Source organism: Oryctolagus cuniculus, chromosome 2, assembly GCF_051225735.1.
Source record: "Oryctolagus cuniculus isolate XC-2025 breed Fujian yellow rabbit chromosome 2, ASM5122573v1, whole genome shotgun sequence".
NCBI classification, from domain to species: Eukaryota; Metazoa; Chordata; class Mammalia; order Lagomorpha; family Leporidae; genus Oryctolagus; species Oryctolagus cuniculus.
The window spans coordinates 139444379-139464608 of record NC_142868.1 but is presented as its reverse complement, the minus strand read 5'-3'; the positions used below and the strand labels follow the sequence as shown (position 1 = coordinate 139464608).

The 20230-nt window shown below is 45.6% G+C and overlaps 1 protein-coding gene across 8 annotated transcripts in view; it reads left to right on the top strand.

Annotated features, from left to right (window-relative positions):
- Nucleotides 1-20230, top strand: part of PLEK (pleckstrin) — a 133652-nt gene that overhangs the window by 73117 nt on the left and 40305 nt on the right. For 4 of the 8 annotated variants that reach the window (XM_089326353.1, XM_089326350.1, XM_089326352.1 and 1 more), the window contains one exon: nucleotides 6959-7045. The gene's annotated coding sequence lies outside the window, so the exon portion shown is untranslated. Of the gene's footprint in view, nucleotides 1-6958; nucleotides 7158-20230 lie in introns of all 8 variants that reach the window. The other 4 variants (XM_070069027.2, XM_070069028.2, XM_017340715.4 and 1 more) reach the window with 2 other exon arrangements.

The window sequence follows — 20230 nt, the reverse complement described above, 5'->3', positions numbered from 1 at the left end:
GTGCAGTGGAGGATGGCCCAGGTGCTTGGGCCCTGCACCCCACGGGAGACCAGGAAAAGCACCTGGCTCCTGGCTCCTGCCATCGGATCAGCGCGGTGCGCCGGCCGCAGCGCGCCGACCGCGGCGGCCATTGGAGGGTGAACCAACGGCAAAGGAAGACCTTTCTCTCTGTCTCTCTCTCTCACTGTCCACTCTGCCTGTCAAAAAAAAAAAAAAAAAAAAAAATTAACATTTTCCATCAATTTTTTGAAGACCCCCTAATTTGCTGAATTTCACCTTTTTGCACCAAAATAAACATTTTAATTCCATTTCCATGAATCTTTTCAAGTGCTCGTGCATGTGTGTGATTATATGTAATATTGGTGTTCATTGTACCACTTTGTACCACTAGCTGCAAAAATCAAAAACAAAACCATAATATGCTATCAACTATGGTATATTATGCAACTATTAAGATAATGAGTGTTGTATTGGCAAACACTTAAGCAAAGACTTACTGATAGAAGTGGGATGGCTCGCACACTGGGCAAGGCTGAGGGAAGACAGTCTTGTCTGTTTGCTCCCATATCCCTTGGACATACAGAAGAGTTCCTGACACATGGTAGGTACTCCGTAAATATTTATTAAGTTGAATTTCTGTTCTTGTTTTAAACATGTTTATGTATAAATTCTTCTATGTCTTAGGTCCATTTGATTTACTTGAAATGATGTAAAGAGAAAGAAATCTTATTGCAAATAGTATGTATAGTATTTTTAAGCCATGAAACAATTAAAAAGGCATACAAATGGGTATGTGTTTTTATTAGTACTTTAAAAATGAGTGAGTACAGAGTAAACCTAATGTTGGTTACTCTGGTGAATGAGTAGTGGAAAGTATATAAATATCCTTTTGGAAGTATTGACTTTTCCCCTTCAATCTTTTGTTCAGCAATCCCACAATTTCAAGCCCAGCTTGGACTATAATGACTACTTTTTTAAAATATTTATTTATTTATTTATTTTGAAAGGCAGACTTACAGAGGCAGAGAGAGAGAGAGAGAGAGAGAGATCTATCCACTAGTTCACTTCCCAAATGGCTGCAAATGGCTAAGCTGGGGTTTAGCCAGGCCAAAGCCAGGAGCCAGGAGCTTCTTCCGGGTCTCCCACGTGGGTGTATGGGCCCAAGGACTTAGGTCATCTTCCACTGCTTTCCTGGGCTCATTAGCAGGGAGCAGGATGGGAAGTGGAGCAGCCAGGACTCAAATCGGCGCCCAGATGGTGGCTTTACCTACTGCACCACAGTGCCAGCTCCATGATTACTGTTTAAAACCTGAGAAAGTGGAAGGTATTACTTTTCAAATATGAGATGTTACTGATATTAGGCAGCATCCCTAAGAATGAAGGTTTTAGAACCTCACAAATCAATGTCTTAAAATGGAGTAAATAAATGTAAAAGTAATTGGGGGCTGGTGCCGCGGCTCACTAGGCTAATCCTCCGCCTGTGGCACCGGCACACCAGGTTCTAGTCCCGGTCCGGGCACCAGATTCTGTCCCGGTTGCTCCTTTTCCAGTTCAGCTCTCTGCTGTGGCCCGGGAGTGCAGTGGAGGATGGCCCAGGTGCTTGGGCCCTGCACCCGCATTGGAGACTAGGAGGAAGCACCTGGCTTCTGGCTTCGGAAGCGCTAGGCAGTGCGCCTAGCCGTAGTGGCCATTTAGAGGGTGAACCAACGGAAAAAGGAAGACCTTTCTTTCTCTCTCTCTCTCACTGTCTAACTCTGCCTGTCAAAAAAAAAAAAAAAGTAATTGGAACATTTCTCATTACTGATGCCTATGTGCAAACAATATAAGCATGGAGTCTAATGGATCTGTGTTTGTAGCCCAGATGTTCTGACTACAAGCTGGGTAACCTTGAGCAAGCTACTTAGTTTCTCAGAGCTCCAGTATTTTCATTTGTAAATGTTGGTGGCGGCCAGCGCCGTGGCTCACTAGGCTAATCCTCCGCCTTGTGGCGCCGGCACACCAGGTTCTAGTCCTGGTCGGGGCACCGGATTCTGTCCCGGTTGCCCATCTTCCAGGCCAGCTCTCTGCTGTGGCCCGGGAGTGCAGTGGAGGATGGCCCAAGTGCTTGGGCCCTGCACCCCATGGGAGACCAGGATAAGTATCTGGCTCCTGTCATCAGATCAGCGCGGTGTGCCAGCCGCAGTGCGCCAGCCGTGGCGGCCATTGGAGGGTGAACCAATGGCAAAGGAAGACCTTTCTCTCTGTCTCTCTCTCTCACTGTCCACTCTGCCTGTCAAGGGCCGGCCTCGTGGCACAGTGGGTTAAGCTGCCACTTGCCACTTGTGAGAACACCAGCATCCCATATCAGCATGCTGATTTGAGTCCTCACTGCCCTGCTTCTGATCCAGCTCCCTGCTAATGGACCTGGGAAGCAGCAGAGGATGGCCCAAGTGTCTGGGCTCCTGACCCCATGTGAGAGACCGGAATAAGAGTTTTGGGCTCCTGGTTTCTGACTGGCCCTGCCTCAGCCATTGAGACCATTTGGGGAGTGAACCAAAAGATGGACCATCACTTTAACCAGCAGATGGACCATAGCTTTCTCCCATCCTCTCCCTCTCTTCTTGTTACTCTACCTTTCAAACAAATAAATAAATCTTTTTTAAGAAAAGAAAAAAAAATGATAATGGTAATATATGTGATGCTCGTAGAACCAAATGAGATTATTAAAACATAAGAGTGTCAGTCACATACAGACCCAATAAATTGGAGCTATTTTGTTTATCTAAAAATCTACTTGCTTTTTAAGATACCCAGTGCTTTAACTCTTGTGGATTTGTTAGTTATTATCATAGCTTAATGATCTTAGACATTGTCTATCAACAGCACAGCCATTATTGTCATTCTTTGGGATATTTGGAAATTGAGCCAAAGTGATTTATGGACTTGGTTGTCATTCAGAGAAATCATGTACCATGCTCTGAATGTTTGTGCCCCTTCTTCCAACCATGCAACAATATTAAAAGGTAGTGTGTAGGTCATGGGGCGATGCCACCATGCAGGGGATTAGTGCCTCTTAGAAGAGGCTTGAGGGGTCTTGTTTGGCCCCTTTCACTACATGAAAATGCCACAAGAATGTACCTTCTATGGACAGACAGCAAGCTCTCACCATACACCAACTCTGGTGGCACTTTAACCCTTGACTTAGCCTCCAGAACTGTGAACACAAATACATTTAGGCTGTTTGCAAATTACCCTGCCTAAGGTATTTTGTTATGGCAGCCCGAGTAGACTAAAACATCAGTTTATGTTCACTGTCCTGGTTTCTATGCTGAATTTATATTATAGACTTAAAAATTAATCAGCATTGTGACATAGGCCATAGCTGTGTGTGCATGTGCGCATATGTGTATGTATAAAAGAGAAAGCAGTTATGAAGGGTTAAAAAGTTAAAAGCCGCTCCCCTCCCAACCTCCTCTGGTGAACTTTCCTGACCTCATTAGACTTGCTCTGCATAGCCATTCTCTATAAAGTTAATTAGTCAGTAAATTACCCCAATGTGAGCGTAACCTTAGTTTCACCTAAGTAAGATAGAAGAAGTCACCATATATCTCTTTGCCTCCTGGAACCCTGACCCCACCATGTGTCCCTTATCGCCATTCGGCTGCATTCCTAGGTATCATCAAGGCAGTTCCTGCAACCTTGTTGTGTTTGTTGTGTGGCCCTCCCTTTTGGCAATAGGAGGCTTTTTGATACTCCCTGTATAGGCCATATGGTTCTCTGAGGTCTAATCAGGCCCTTACTCGATTTCCTGTACTCGCTGTATTCATAAATCAACTGGTTGTAAAATCACTTAACTTGTATCAATTGTTTACCCTATACCTCTGTCTGATCTTTGCAATGATTGATTTTCTTTGTTTAAACGTGTATAAAAACCCCAACCCAAGACTATTTGGGGCCGCTCGCCTGTACTGGGACGGGGGCCCCGACATGTCGGATCATCAATAAACCTTACCCTTTGTTAATTGCATGAGAGAAGGTCTCTTGGAGCGTTTTTGGGGTGGCAAGAGCAATCCAACTCTAACAGTTACATGTGCTGGGGTTAGATTACACATACACACAATGCAATTCCAATGGCCTACTTTTCTTTTTTTATTCATATCTATGTTCAGGTACAGTTTAACACTGGCAGGTGTCATTTGTTATTTTTATTTTTAAATCAATGTCAGTGATTTATGATGTGGCAGACTCCTTCCCTTCTGCTGCCTCATAATGTCTTAGGATCAGATCTCAACCAATGTTCTTTATATTTTTTTAGGGCTTTTCTTGGTTTCATTGGCTGGACTCTTAGACAAAGCCACCCTCTTAGACCAATTTTGAAAAAGCCAGATTCTTCCTTAGACCCAAAGGATTTTGTAGCCATGGTGATGAGCAGCAGGCTTCTTGTTTGTGTGTGAGACTCTTGGGGGAATCTGGTGACAGCTCAGAGAGTTACCAGGCAGGCAGGATCCACTCCTTAGCTCAGTGGTGTAGCTCTTGTTTGCATTTGTTCTGGCCTGGTTTTGCATAGCAGTTTACATTTCAAAGAAAACCTTTGTGGTTTCCTGCCTTGGGTATTATCTGTCATGGACCAGGACAGCCTCATTTACTTCTCCACAAATGTAAATAAATATTCAGTTACCACTAGAGTCCATAAAGGTGATCTTCCACTTTTTCTGCACTGGATACTTTTTGTGAGACTGGGATTCCATGGAGAAAGAACCTAAACATTCTTACATTAGGTGCAAATACCTGGATTAAATGCTGGCATCATAGGGATATTCCCAATTTTACATTTCTAGGCCCAAACATTTTTCTAAGCTATGGATTCAGATAACCAATTCTGGATCAAATATCTCCACTTAGGGGTCTAACAAGTATCCAAATTTTAACATGGCCAAAAGAGAATTCTTTATCTCAAACTCATTCTCCCTGAGGGTTTCTTATTTATTTATTTGGGAAAGAGAGATATCTTCCATTCATTCCTCAAAGGCCCACAACAGCCTCAGCTGGGCCCGGCTGAAGACAGGAGCCAGGATCTCAAGCCAGCTCTCCCACATGGGTGGCAGAGGCCCAACTATTTGAGCCATCACTTGCTGTCTCCCAGGGAAGGCATACAAGAAGACTGCCTAGGGACTGGCGCTGTGGTGTAGTGGGTAAAGCCACCGCCTGCAGTATGGTGCCAGCATCCCATATGGGCGCTGGTTCGAGACCCGGCTGCTCCACTTCTGATCCAGCTCTCTGCTGTGGCCTGGGAAAGCAGTAGATGATGGCCCAAGTCCTTGGGCCCCTGGGCCCATGTGGGAGACCCGGAAGAAGCTCCTAGCTCCTGGCTTCGGGCTTCGGAACAGTGCAGCTCCGGCCATGTGGCCAATTGGGGAGTGAACTAGCAGATAGAGGACCTCTCTCACTCTCTGCCTCTCCTCTCTCTCTGTGTAACTCTGACTTTCAAGTAAAATAAATAAATTTTTTTTTTTGACCGGCAGAGTTAGAGAGAGAGAGAGAAACAGAGAGAAAGGTCTTCCTTTCTTTTGGTTCATCCCCCAATGGCTGCTGCGGCCGGCACTGCGCCAATCCGAAGCCAGGAGCCGGGTGAACCACCAATGTAGGTGCAGGGCCCAAGCACTTGGGCCATCCTCCACTGCCTTCCCAGGCCACAGCAGAGAGCTGGCCTGGAAGAGGGGCAACCGGGACAGAATCTGGTGCCCCGACCGACCGGGAATAGAACCTGGGGTGCCAGCGCCACAGGCGGAGGATTAGCCAAGTGAGCTGGCGCCGCCCCTATAAATAAATCTTTAAAAAAAAAAAAAGAAGAAGAAGACTGCCTGGGTATCTTACATGACAAAGGAAAGCATTGGAGGAAGGGGAATGCTCAGCTGGACCTCATGAATGACTGGAGCTAGAACCTTTAGATCCACATGCTTTGAGACGGATCATTTCACCCCCGCAAGTGTGGCTGTTTCCCAAAAAGGGAATCAGTGGCAGTTCTGGGAAGGCAAAGAAGGCACGAAAACTAAAATAAATGGCAGAGGTGGGATGTGAAGTGAGATGATCCCAGTCTACTGCTTGAAGTCTGAGCACTGTGCCCAGCAAACGTAATGGCACGGACACCCTCTGTCACCTTCATCAAGTTCAGCTGCTTGTGTATAATGTCCATGGCTGTCTGACCTTCTAGACGGCATCGCTATGGAGCTTAAAGACAAAAAGGGGATTTTTAATGATCTCCTGAAGTCTGTTCTACATATACATTCCTGGGATTCATTAAGAAACAAACAGAACAGGGGCTGGCATTGTGGCGCAGCAGATTAAGCTTCCACTCGAAACACCGTCATCCCATATCGGTGCCGGCTCCTGTCCCAGCAGCTCCACCTCTGATCCAACTCCCTGCTAATGGCCAGGGAAAGCCGTGGAAGATGGCCCTAGTGTCTGGACCCTTGCCACCCACGTGGGAGACCCGGAAGAAGCTCCTGGCTCTTGGCTTCGGTCTGGCCCATCCCTGGCTGTTGTGGCCGTCTGGGGAGTGAACCAGTGGATGGATGATCTTTGTCTGTTTGTGCTTCTCTCTCTGTAACTCCATCTTTCAAATAAATAAATAAATCTTATATATATATATATATAAAGAAATGAATAAGGGAAGTTAAAGCATCAGGATATTTCTCACTTTCCAAACCCCGCTTCTCCTCCCACCGTGCACACACAGTTTTCTGTACTCAGGTACCTGAAGTCCCCTCAGCCGAAACAGAACATATAATCCCAGTTGTTTTCTCAGTGTACAGAAGTTATTTGTGGATATTAAGAAGTTCAAGTGCTCTTAAATTGCAAAGTACAGTGAAATGTCTTCCCGTTAATGATGACTGTCCTGGCTCTAAGCTTCTGTCAGATCATGTGATTGACTTTGCAGGGTGACTTTGACTTTCTTGCTTTCCTGCCTTATGTCTTTCAGAACGTCATTCTTGAATCAGAGGACCTGGAATGGACAAATGAGAAGCAATGACAGTAGGACAGATCATGCACTCTAGAGGAAAACCAGGTGGCTGACTGAAAACCAAAGCACAAAGGATTCCCTCAGATCAAATCGTTGCTTCATGTAAAGTGCACTATTCTGTTGGAAAGTTAATGAAGAGTGTGAGTGAGGAGAGGAGGTGAGGTAGATGGGCCGGTGAGGAGGTTAGCAAGCAGGGGAACGTTTTTTATTTTTATTTTTTCTTGAGAGGGAACGATGCTATTAAATTACTCAATTTGGAACATCTGACCAATGTTTTATGGAAAATAATGTGCAGCGAATTTTCCCCTCTTCCTTTACTAGTTCCATATGTGACACACGCAGACATTCCAGAGACTGCAGTTAATCCTCAGCTTCAGGGAGTGTCTGGTGCAGCAGGGCCCAGGGACTGGGCACTTAGACAAGGGCTGGGTTATGAGTCCAAACAGAAATGTCAGGGACCAGGGTTTGAAACCCGACAGGTCTTGGTTTAACATAGGTACCACGTGGCTTCTCTATGCATGTGTAAATAACGACCCCCCCCAACACTTAGCAGTTATAACATTTATCATCCGACGGTTTCTCTGTGTTCAGTACAGAGGAGTTTAACTGGGTGGTGTTGACTCAGGCCTCTCAGGAGATTGCATCCAAGGTGTCATCCAGAGCAGCTGTCAGCTGCTACCTTGACTGGAGCTGGCAGATTTGCTTCCTTGCTCGCTCTCCGAGGTGTTGACAGACCTCAGTTCCTCTCTGGCTTTTGGCTGGAAGCTTGAGCTTCTTGCCACATGGGCCTCACCATACAGCACAGAAGAGATCCAAGGGAAAGAGGAAGAGTATGCACTCCAGACAGGAATTGTGGTCTTTATGCTAAACTTTTAGAAGTGACATAGCATCATTTGTAGTCTATGCTGCCTCAAGGTGCAAGGAAACTGTACCAGGTGGCTGCTAGGAAGTGGGAGTTACTAGGGGCCACCCTGGAGGCTGGGTGCAGCCAGCTCGAAAGCATGCACTAGGATTGTTGTCCCTAGAAAATTCTAGGTCAAATCTGAAATCTTCCTGGTGAGGAAGCCCAAAAGCAAAGACATGGTTTAGGTTGAACAAATAGCATTTTTTTTAAATGATCACCACACTACAAATGTTTGAAACATTTGTCAGCAAACTATAACCGTTGGTCCAGGCTAGCACCGCGGCTCACTAGGCTAATCCTCTGCCTTGCGGCGCCGACACACCGGGTTCTAGTCCCTGTCGGGGCACCAGATTCTGTCCCGGTTGCCCCTCTTCCAGGCCAGCTTTCTGCTGTGGCCCGGGAGTGCAGTGGAGGATGGCCCAAGTGCTTGGGCCCTGCACCCCATGGGAGACCAGGAGAAGCACCTGGCTCCTGCCTTCGGATCAGCGTGTGTGCCCGCCACAGCATGCGGGCCTCGGCGGCCATTGGAGGATGAACCAACGGCAAAGGAAGACCTTTCTCTCTGTCTCTCTCTCTCACTGTCCATTCTGCCTGTAAAAAAAAACAAAAAACAAAACGTTGGGCCAGTTCTGACTACACCCATTTTTGTATGTCCTATGAGCCAAGAATGGCTTTACATTTTTAAATAGTTTGGAAAGAAGTCAAAAGAATCACTATATTAAATGACATGAAAATTACATGATTCAAATTTCAGTGTCTGTGGGAAAGTTTTATTGAAAACACACATTTGTTTAGGTATTGCCTTTGAGTGCTTTTCCACTGAAACAGCAGGTAAGTTAAGTGGTTGTAGCAGAGACTACATGGCCTACAAAGTCTAAAATACTTACTATTGATTCTTTACTTAAACAGTTTGTCAACCTATGATTTAAAATAATTTCCTTGTCACTTATAAATGATAAAAGAATATGAGAAAAGTTAAATTGATGATAGAATGTTAGAGATTAATAGTTGTGTAATAAAATGGCAACATTTTGTTCAATGTTAGAGATATTTGATATTGTTACATCATTCAGCATGTATAATCAACAGTGTGGTGTACCTTCATAGATGACAGGAGATACTATTAAATACTTTCTATGTTTGATGAGAACAAATTCTCTTAGTTTATTATATTCAAGAAATATTTCATCTCTAAATGGCCATCTATTTTGTATAACCTCCTATGCTAACTCTTTTCCTAAATTTATACAGAAAAATCAGAATATAATGGAAAGCAAAATAAAGTAAAAATATCTACAGTTATACCTACAACAGGGATATTAGTTACTTTAGTGCATGCCCTTCCATCCCTCTATGTAAAGGAGGAAAGTGAGGGGCCAGTGCTGTGGCTTAGTGGGTTAAGCCTCCACTGGTGGCACCGGCATCCCATATGGGTGCCGGTTCCAGTCCTGGCTGCTCCACTTCTGATCCAGCTCTCTGCTGTGGCCTGGGAAAGCAGTTAGAAGATGGCCCAAATGCTTGGGCCCCTGCACTGGCTTGGGAGATCTGGAAGAAGTTCCTGGCTTCTGGCTTCGGACTGGCCCAGTTCCAGTCATGTGTCCATTTGGGGATTGAACCAGTGGATGGGAGACCTTTCTTTCTGTCTCTCCCTCCCTCTGTCTGTAACTTTACCTCTCAAATAAATAAATACTTTTTTTTTTAAAGAGGAAAGTGAATATGTTGTATCACAAATACCAACAGAGGTTTCTTGTCTTTTGAGACTTAGAAAGCTTTCCTTCTTTTATGTCAAACTGCTCTACCACCAAAGTTTTAGCATGTTTTACTATTATCAGCATTGTCACAACACTGAGGATTATCATTCATGTTTAGCTTTGAAAATCTGATGCGAAAAAATTGTTTCCAACTTTATGAATTATCTAGTGAATTTAACTATATTACAAATCAAGCAGTACTATCTGTTTTTAAAGCAGAATTTAGGCCGGCGCCGTGGCTCAATAAGCTAATCCTCTGCCTGCGGCGCTGGCACCCTCGGTTCTAGTCCCGGTTGGGGCCGGATTCTGTCCCAGTTGCCCCTCTTCCAGTCCAGCTCTCTGCTATGGCCCGGGAGTGCAGTGGAGGATGGCCCAGGTCCTTGGGCCCTACACCCGCATGGGAGATCAGGAGAAGCACCTGGCTCCTGGCTTCAGATCAGCCCGGTGCGCGGGCTGAAACGCGCCAGCCACAGCGGCCACTGGGGGGTGAACCAACGGAAAAGGAAGACCTCTGTGTCTCTCTCTCACTGTCCACTCTGCCTATCAAAAATAAATAGAAAAGCAGAATTTAGAACTTTGTACTCTTTTCTTTTAAAATATCTTTATTTTTCATTTTATTTGAAAGGCAGAGGGGCAGAGAGAGAGAAATCTTCCATCTACTGGTTCATTTTTTTTTAAAGAGAATTACTTATTAATTTGAAAGAGTTACAGAGAGGCAGAGGCAGAGAAAGACAAAGAGGTCTTCCATTTGCTGGTTCACTCCCCAAATGACCGCAACAGTTGGAGCTGCGCCAATCTGAAGCCAGGGACCGTGCCAATCTGGAGCCAGGAGCCAGGAGCTTCCTCTGGGTCTCCCATGCTCGTGCAGGGGCCCAAGTTCTTGGGTCATGTTCCACTGCATTCCCAGGCCATAGCAGAGAGCTGGATCAGAAGTGGAGCAGCTGGGACTCGAATTGGAGCCCATATGGGATTCTGGCACTGCAGGTGGTGGCTTTACCCGCTATGCCACAGTGCCGGTCCCTGGTTCACTCTTCAAATGCCTAGAACATCCAGGGCTGGGCCAGGCTGAAGTCAGGAACCTGGTTACTCAATCCTGTTCTGGAGGCCAGCATTGTGGCATAGTGGGTAATGCCACTTCCTGCAATGCTGTCATCCTATATGGGCATTGATTCATGTCCTGGCTGCTCCACTTCCATTTTAGCTGTCTGCTGATGGCTTGGGAAAAGCAGCAGAAGATGGCCCAAGTGTTTGGGCCTCTGCTACCCATGTGGGAGACCCAGAGGAAGCTTTTGGCTCCTGGTTTCAGCCTGACTCAGCCCCAGCTGTTGCAGCCATCTGGGAAGTGAGCCAGCAGATGGAGGATCTCTCTCTGTCTCTCCCCCTCTCTTTGTAACTCTGACTTTCAAATAAATAAATAAATCTTTAAAAAATACACCCTGATATCTCAGGTGGCAAGGACCCAAGTACAGGTGCCATCACTTGCTGCCTCCCAGGGTACACATTAACAGGAAGTGGAACGTGGGAATCGGGAACAGAGTAACCAGGACTTGAACCAAATACTGGGTGCAAGTGTCCCAAGTGGCAACTTGCTGCACCAAATGCCCACACAACAAACAGTGCTCTCTGTCCATTATAGCATGAGAGAAGATTAATCTGGACTCTCCATTAATGAAGACGTTGAGAAAATGACTCAAATGGTAGGAGAAAAATTGCGTTCTGAGCATTAAATAATACTAGCATCAGTTATATAGCTTAGGTTTGCATTATTTTATAGCTGATACACACAACCTTTCTGAGCACGTGCTGAACAATAACCAAAGAGAAAGATGGAAGTCACCTATCGTTTAATGTTTCTTATTAATTCTGTGTCAAATCTTTAGTTAAAATACATATATCAGGTAGGTGGATAACCTTGTTAATGAAGTTGGATTTTCTAATATTAAGTATCTCTACCATATTAAACCAATTTGTCATAAACTCTTTACACAGAATACCAATTCCCTAAGAATTATTAAGTATTCCATGAAAAGGGATCTGTACCAAATAACTATGAGGAATTCAGAATTTGAAAATATTAACATATGTATGTCCACATACATACATATCTGCAATGGCTGAGCCTATGGTTTGATACAGTGACTTTTGCATTTCCAAAAATATAATATGATATGTCCTGTTTTCCAAATGTTTCTTAGCTGCCAAAACCCTTTCCTCAAAACTAATACTAATGAATCACTGAGGACAGCAATGCTCCTTGAACCAGTGTTCCCAGAGGTACTGGGAACTGTTGCATTAGATTCATAACAGGGTTTGCCTGTTAATGTTCACGACAGAATCAAACCTACTATGCATTTGAACATAAACAGAATCAGCCTTTACCATGCTCTCCTTTTGTGTGATACACTCAGTGGGGTTATGGCCTCTTGCCCAAGGTGGACTCTGTTTTCTGTGATGACCCAGCCATTGTTGGTGGGACAAGGGGCAGGGAGAACAGTGGAGGCAAGCGACAGCCACAGCCTCCAGCAACTGAGGACCACTCAGGAAAGCCATGGGGAGCATGAGCCTCCGTGCTTCCCAGTCTGAGTTTCTTTCTCGCAGCAATGGCTGTAGGTGTGGAGCAACATAAATTCATGAACACTTGGCCATAACCACAGAGGAGGAGGTAGAAACATATAGGCCCATGCCAAGCCCAACTGGTTTCCAGCTCAGTGGCTTACAACACCCCCTTTTATTCACCCTATTTTTATGGCAACCCAGCCATCCTCCTAACTGTCTGGCCTGGCCCTATTCCATGCAGCTTAAGTGGAGTTGCTGAACACAGTGTCCATCTGGCCATCACTCAGGAAAGAGTAGTTTGGAGATGAGTCAGTCAGTGGCAGGGTCCTAAGGAGATTTTCTGTGATTTCCATTGCTGGGAGCTGGGGGGTGGGGGCTGCCAAGGTTCCTGTGCAGTCTGAGGCCTGGAAATTCTACGTGAATGATTCCAGCTCTCCAGTCTCCTTATAAATTCTTTTTATGGTTTAAGTAAGTCAGAGTCAATTTTCCTCTCTAGCAATCAAATAACAAATACAGATTTGAGGTTGGGATGCAGTATAATCAGAGAACGCACACAAGATTGAAAAGGTAACAGTCGCCCCCCCTCATTTTTCTTGTCTACATTTTCTATAATGAACAGTGAATATATACCACTTTTATAATATGGAATGAAAGGATCATAAAGCTATTTTTATTAAGGCAAAACCAGAGACAGAGATGAAATCAAGCACCTGGGATTTGTTGGTTACTGCAACTGAGCCATAAGCTTAGCTCTGGCTTTTCTGGGAGTTAACAAAAAAAGTGGAGACAGGAAACATATGGGTTATTTAGTCTGGCAAAAAGAAGCAAACATTTTTTTCTGCAGGGACAAGGTTTTCCTGGCACTGAATTTAAGAGAAATATTGTGTGTGTGGGTTCTCGTAGAAGGTACATTGAGTGAATTGATATTATCTTGAATGTGGTTTCACAAGACAGAATGTTCTTCAAATGGATTTTTAATATTAGTATGCTATAAAAACGAAGAGACTATAACATTAAATCTTAACATAGTGAAGATATTGCTGCAAGAGACCAAGCAGTAAGGTCAATATACATTTCATTTTCCAGATATCAACCTTACATGGCTAGAGTCCAGCTCTTTACTTTAATACATTGCTTTGTTCAAAATACATCCAAATGCATATTATTTCATTTTGTCCACTGAGGCATTTTATTTGCATGTATGTATTATTTCCCTAGAAAAAGAATCCCAGGATTTTCCTCCTGTATGTTTTCATCTTGTTTCTTCATGATCCATGATGCCAACCAAGGCTGTCGGTACCAAGCTCATGGAGCAGATGATTCTGCCGTTTCTCTAGATCGTTCAGTTGCACAAGAAATCTGGGCTGATCACTCCGCACATGTTTAAGCTTCCTGTGAGGTTCATCACATACTAGTGATCCATTTCCAGAAACACCATCAGAAGGCAGGGGTGAAAATAAAATATACTCCAACAGAGGGCGGCTTTGTGGTGTAGTAGGTAAAGCAGCCACCTGTGATGCTGACATCCCATATGGGCTATTCCACCTCCAATCCAGCTCCCTGTTACTGTGCCTGGGAAAGCAGCAGAAGATGGCCCAAGTGTTTGGGACTTTGGGTCTTCCATGTGGGTGCAGGGACCCAAGGACTTGGACCATCTTCTGCTGCTTTCCCAAGTGCATTAGCAGGGAGCTGGATTGGAAGTGGAGCAGCTGGGACTTGATCCAGCACCCACATGGGATGCTGTCACTGTGGATGGTGTCTTTACATGCTATGCAACAGTGCTGGCCCCTATTTTTAGCTCTTGTATTAAAATATGAAGTCCATCTGAACAGTGCAAAGAGTCTAAGTGTGCACACTGATGGATAATCTATGTAAATATCATTAACATCAATAGTAAAATAGGATCCCTGAAATCACATCTAGTCATTACCCACTTCTTCCTTCCCAAATATAACCACCATGCTAATGTCTAGTGTATGCATAAGTTTACACTGCTTTTGAATTTTGTATAAATGTGTGAATTCCTTTGTCTGATTTCTTTTTTTTTAGCATTTTTTTTGAGAGTCATCCCTCTGGCTGTGTTTAGCCATCATCTATTCATGCTTATGTTATATACTGTCTGCTAAATAAATGTATCAATTTTTTAAAATTTTTTTGACAGGCAGTGTTAGTGAGAGAGAGAGACAGAGATAAAGGTCTTCCTTTGCCATTGGTTTACCCTCCAATGGCCGCGATGGCCGGCAGGCTGTGCCTATCCGAAGCCAGGAGCCAGGTGCTTCCTCCTGGTCTCCCATGCGGGTGCAGGGTCCAAGGACTTGGGCCATCCTCCACTGCACTCCCGGGCCACAGCAGAGAGCTGGCCTGGAAGAGGGGCAACCGGGACAGAATCCGGCGCCCCGACCAGGACTAGAACCCGGGGTGCCGGCGCCACAGGAGGAGGATTAGCCAAGTAAGCCGTGGCACCAGCAAATGTATCAATATTGATTCTTTTTACTGTTGATGAAAATTGGGCTGCTTCTACTTTTTGGTTAATGTAAAGATTACAGTTATGAGCCCTTTATACCTCTCATTCAGTGAACACAAGGGTGAACTTGCAAATGGCAGACTTTAGTAAATATTGCCGGCCCGCGCCGTGCCTCAGTAGGCTAATCCTCCGCCTTGCGGCGCCGGCACACCGGGTTCTAGTCCCGCTCGGGGTGCCGGATTCTGTCCTGGTTGCCCCTCTTCCAGGCCAGCTCTTTGCTGTGGCCTGGGAGTGCAGTGGAGGATGGCCCAAGTGCTTGGGCCCTGCACTCCATGGGAGACCAGGAAAAGCACCTGGCTCCTGGCTCCTGCCATCGGATCAGCGCGGTGCGCCGGCCGCAGCGCGCTGGCCGCGGCGGCCAATGGAGGGTGAACCAACGGCAAAGGAAGACCTTTCTCTCTGTCTCTCTCTCTCACTGTCCACTCTGCCTGTCAAAAAAAAAAAATTGCCAAAAAGCTTCCAAAATAGTTTTGCTAATTTACATTCCCTTCCTCAGTATCTGAGTTCCATTTTCTCCACATTCTTGCCAGCATTTGTAATGGCTAATCTTCTAAATTTTAGCCATTATGGTGGGTGAGTAATTATATGTCATTGTGGTTTTATTTCAGATAAATAAATTTATTTTAGTTTTGATTCAGACAATTTGAGAGAGAGAGATTGATTGAGATCTGATCCATTGATTCATTCCCAAAATGTCCTCAATGGCCAGGACTGGGCTGGGCCAAAGTCAGGAGCATGGAGCTCAATCCAAGTCTCCCAAGTAGGTAGCAGGAACCCAGTAACTTGAGCTTTCACTGATGCCCCCTAGAGCCTTCCTTAACAGGAAGCTGGAGTCAGGAGCCAGAACCAGATCTGGGTGTTGAAGCCAGGTACTCCCTTATGGGGCATGAGTGTCTTAACTGGTATCTCAACCAGCAGGCTAAACCTTGCCTTTATGTTGAGGTTTTAAATTGCATTTCCACAGTGGCTAATGAGATTGAGTATTTTCTTAATAGTTTAATGGACTTTTACAATATCTTATTTTGTGAAGTACCTGTTTGTGTCTTTTGCAAAAATAAAAAAAATGCCCAATTTCTTATTGATTTTTTTTTTTTTTTGGACAGGCAGAGTGGACAGTGAGAGAGAGAGAGACAGAGAGAAAGGTCTTCCTTTGCCGTTGGTTCACCCTCTAATGGCCGCTGCGGCCGGCGCACTGCGCTGATCTGAAGCCAGGAGCCAGGTGCTTCTCCTGGTCTCCCATGGGGTACAGGGCCCAAGCACTTGGGCCATCCTCCACTGCACTCCCGGGCCACAGCAGAGAGCTGGCCTGGAAGAGGAGCAACCGGGACAGAATCCGGTGCCCCGACCGGGACTAGAACCCGGGGTGCGGGTGCCACAGGTGAAGGATTAGCCTAGTGAGCCGTGGCGCCAACCTCTTATTGATTTGTAAGAATTGTTTGTATCTAGCTGGGATTTATAGGGCAGAGGAGGGAATTGCATGGGGTGGGAATGACAGGGGTGGGGCAGAAAGAGATGGTAACACATATTCTCATTCTGTACCTGGTTCTTTTTCACTTAACAATATGTTTTTTTTTATTCATTTATCATTTGAATGTTTGTAATCTGCACCAGGTTGTTGCAGATGCTGGGGATTCATCCTGCTTTATGATGTGTCATCCCATTACCTGTTGGAGTTCCAGGTTTTAGAATAGAAATCCAATCAGCGAGACACAATGGAACTGAGTGTGGCATTAAGTCCGCTCTACGTATAGAAACATGTCAGGAAAAATAGTAGGCAAACATCTTTGGTCTCCTGGGTGACCCAGCAACTGCTTGCTGGGAGTGTCAGTTTGCATGAGCTAGGTCAAGGTATGTGTGACTCATTCTGAAACAGAAAACGTCCTCTCCTAGTTCTCCACTGGTTCCTAGTTCCTGGCTTTTCACACGATTTTGGCTATGGAGCCCTAAGCTTGAATGCCAATTCATTACTCCTCCGGTAAAACAGACAGATGACCAACACAGGATATATAATTTAAGGGACCTTCAAGAGGTTCAGGGCAAATGTGTCTAATGAGAAAACTTTGCATCAAAACAAACATTTTTATTTTATTTCTTATCTATTTGAGAGAGAGAGAGAGAGAGCAAGAGAGTGCTCCCATCCATTGGTTCACTCCCCAAATGCCCACAATGGCTGGTCAGGACCAGCTGGGGCTTCAGCTGGGAGATGGGAACTCAATCCATGTTTCCCATATGTCTGGAAGGAGCCTGATGACTTGGGTCATAACTGTTGCCTCCCAACAGGAAGCTGGAGTCAGGAGCTGAGGCCAGGAATCAATCCCAGGCACCCTATGCGTGACATGGGTGTTTTAAATGCGTGGCTGAGCCTCCTGCAGCTGGGCAGGAGTCAGCACAAAGGGCCACTGCTGCAGGGACAAGTGTGCTGACCCAGGAATGACAAGTCTGAGTTGATGATGTCAGCAACTTTTAAAATAGCTGATTTAAAATCTTTTCGGTGACCTCAGTTGCACTTAATGCCACCCAGCTCATCTTGACATGGGCAGGAAATGTAAGAAGGATGGGTGACAACTGGAACTCAAGCAGCCCTGGCCTCAGAAGCCCATTTCAGGAAAGGATGGGTCTGAGAGACTGGAGACACTGAGCATGTAGGGACCAAGATGCAGATGTAGCACCTGCTGGTCCCCAAGTGCTACAAGCCCGGGGAAAAGCCAGTGTCACAAGAGTGGCAAGTGGTGGTTTTGGATCTTTCTCTCTCTCTCTCTCTCTCTCTCTCTCTCTCTTTGGACAGATAGAGCTAGACAGTGAGAGAGAGAGAGAGAGAGAGAGAGAGAAAAGTCTTCCTTCCGTTGGTTCACCCCAAAATGGCAGCCATGGCCGGCGCTGCGCTGATCCGAAGCCAGGAGCCAGGTGCTTCCTCCTGGTCTCCCATGTGGGTACAGGGGCCCAAGCACTTGGGCCATCCTCCACTGCCCTCCTGGGCCACAGCAGAGAGTTGGACTGGAAGAGGGGCAACCGGGACTAGAACCCGGTGCCCATATGGGATGCTGATGCTACAGGTGGAGGATTAGTCAAGTGAGCCACGGCGCCGGCCCCGGTTTTGGATCTCTTCACAGACCTTCTGTGACAGCTCCTCTGGCCTCTTTCCAGGCCTTGTGTCTTATGGAGATTCTGCAGAAGGTGACTCAGAAGGACTCATGAGCACACTCCTGTCCATCATCATGGGTTTTCTCTATTAGCCCTCCCTAGATTCTTTCCTGCAGCCTTTATGTTCCCTGCAGTGCACTGAACTGCAGGGCTGCTGTCTCCAGGGAGCAGATGCCTGATGCCCTGGCGATTGCGCTTTTGTCTGCCCTCTGTGGAGTCCAGGGGCTGCGGCCGCCAGCAGAATGGATGATAGGTCGAGTCCCTGCGGTGCTGCACTTGGTCCTCTGCAGCCTTCAGTGTGCTGAGGCCACATTAAAGCAGGCAGCACTTCGGTGGTAGTGGAGTAGTCTGTTAACTGGACCAAACTACACCGTAACATCACCAGTGCTGTATATCTGCTGCTCATAAAGATTTTATGGACCACGATTAAACATGCTCTTCATAAAAATTTACAGTGTATTCTACAGTACTTAGGTCATCACATGACTAGATACATTTTCAGCCCCATAAATTAGGAGTTTACTGTGTAGAAGTTAGGACACGGGGCCAGCACCGTGCGTGGTGCAGGGAGTTAAGCTGCCTCCTGCGACGCCAGCATCCCATATGAGCACTGTTCAAGTCTCTGCTGCTCCACTTCCAAGCTAGCTCCCTGACTGCATGCCTGGAAAAGCAGCAGAAGATGGCCCAAGGACTTAGGCTCCTGCTACCATGTAGGAGACCAGCATGGGGTTTCAGACTCCTGGTTTCAGCCTGACCCAGACCAGGACATTGGATGCATTTGGGGAATGAATTAGGGGATGGAAGTATTTCTCTTCCTCTGTCTCTTTCTCCTCTCTCTATCTTTTCCCCTCTCTCTGTAACTCTGCTTTTCAAATAAATAAATAAATAAATATTTAAAAACAAATTAGCGCTGAGGGTCTTCAACTAGCTTATGTCTTTTTTGGCACTTATTTCTACTGCATGCCTTTGATTTTATTCTGTACCTGCCTCATAATTCATTCTTCCAACCTTTTATTCTTGCACATTTAGATTTTTTTCTGAAATCTTTTTATTATTCACTATGTTGTGAACAATCTTATAGCTATTTATTTCACTATTATAATTGTTCACTTAGGAGAAAAACTGTTCAGTCAAAGGCTTGAAGTTTTCTTAGACTTTTTAAATGCTTTATTTATTTATTTAAGAGGTAGAGTTACAGACAGAGAGATGGACAGAGAGAATGGTCTTCCATCCACTGGTTCACTTCCCAAATCGCTGCATGGTTGGCTGGAGCTGAGCTGATCCAAATCCCGGAGCCAGGAACCAGGAACTTCTTTCGGGTCTCCTTGGCACTTGGGCCATCTTCCACAGATTTCCCAGGCCATAAGCAGAGAGCTGGATTGGAAGTGGAGCAGCTGGGACACAAACTAGAGCCCATAAGGGATTCTAGCACTGCAGGCAGAAGCTTAGCCTACTATGCCAGAGCGCTGACCCCAATTTTCTAAGACTTTTGATGCACACATTCTGGTTGCTCTCTGAAATGGTGGAGCTAATTTGCATCCTTATCCTACTTATCACAAATCTTGGTGAATCATTAAAATAAACATTTATGGGGCTGGCACTGTGACGTAGTGGGTAAAGCCGCTGCCTGCAGAGCTGGCATCCCTTACGGGCACTGGTTCGAGTCCCATCTGCTTCACTGCTGATCCAGCTCTCTGCTATGGCCTAGGAAAGCAGTAGAAGATGGCCCGAGTGCTTGGACCCCTGCACCCACATGGAAGATCCGGAAGAAGCTCCTGGCTCCTGGCTTCGGATCGGCCCAGCTCCAGCCGTGGCAGCCAATTGGGGAGTAACCAGCGGATGGAAGACCTCTCTCTCTCTCTCTCTCTCTCTTTTTCTGCCTCTCCTCTTCTGTGTAACTCTGACTTTCAAATAAATCTTTAAAAAATAAACATTTATTAGATTTTTAAAAAACGCCTACCGTGGATGCATACATGTAATAAGTGCAAACAATACAGGACTGATTAAAGCGACAGGTGACAGCCCTACAGCTCCTGCCCCCTCCCACATTCTGAACCTTTTGGGGTTTATTATGCTCATAGTTTGTGTGCATCCTTCTGAAGTATTCTGTGCCACAGCAGAAGAAGGTGTGAAACTCTACCAACCACCCCTCCTGGTATAGTAAGAATAACCCCGCAGAACTATAAAGTCCCCCTTGTTCACAGAAGACATTAACTTACCCTCTTCATTTTCATATTTACTTCATTCATTACTGTACTACTGGAAAGGCTTACAAGTCTGTGTTATTTTGATAATTAAAAAAACCCACAGATTATGTTAGAATTTAGTTAACTTTTCAAGAATGCCAGCTGTTT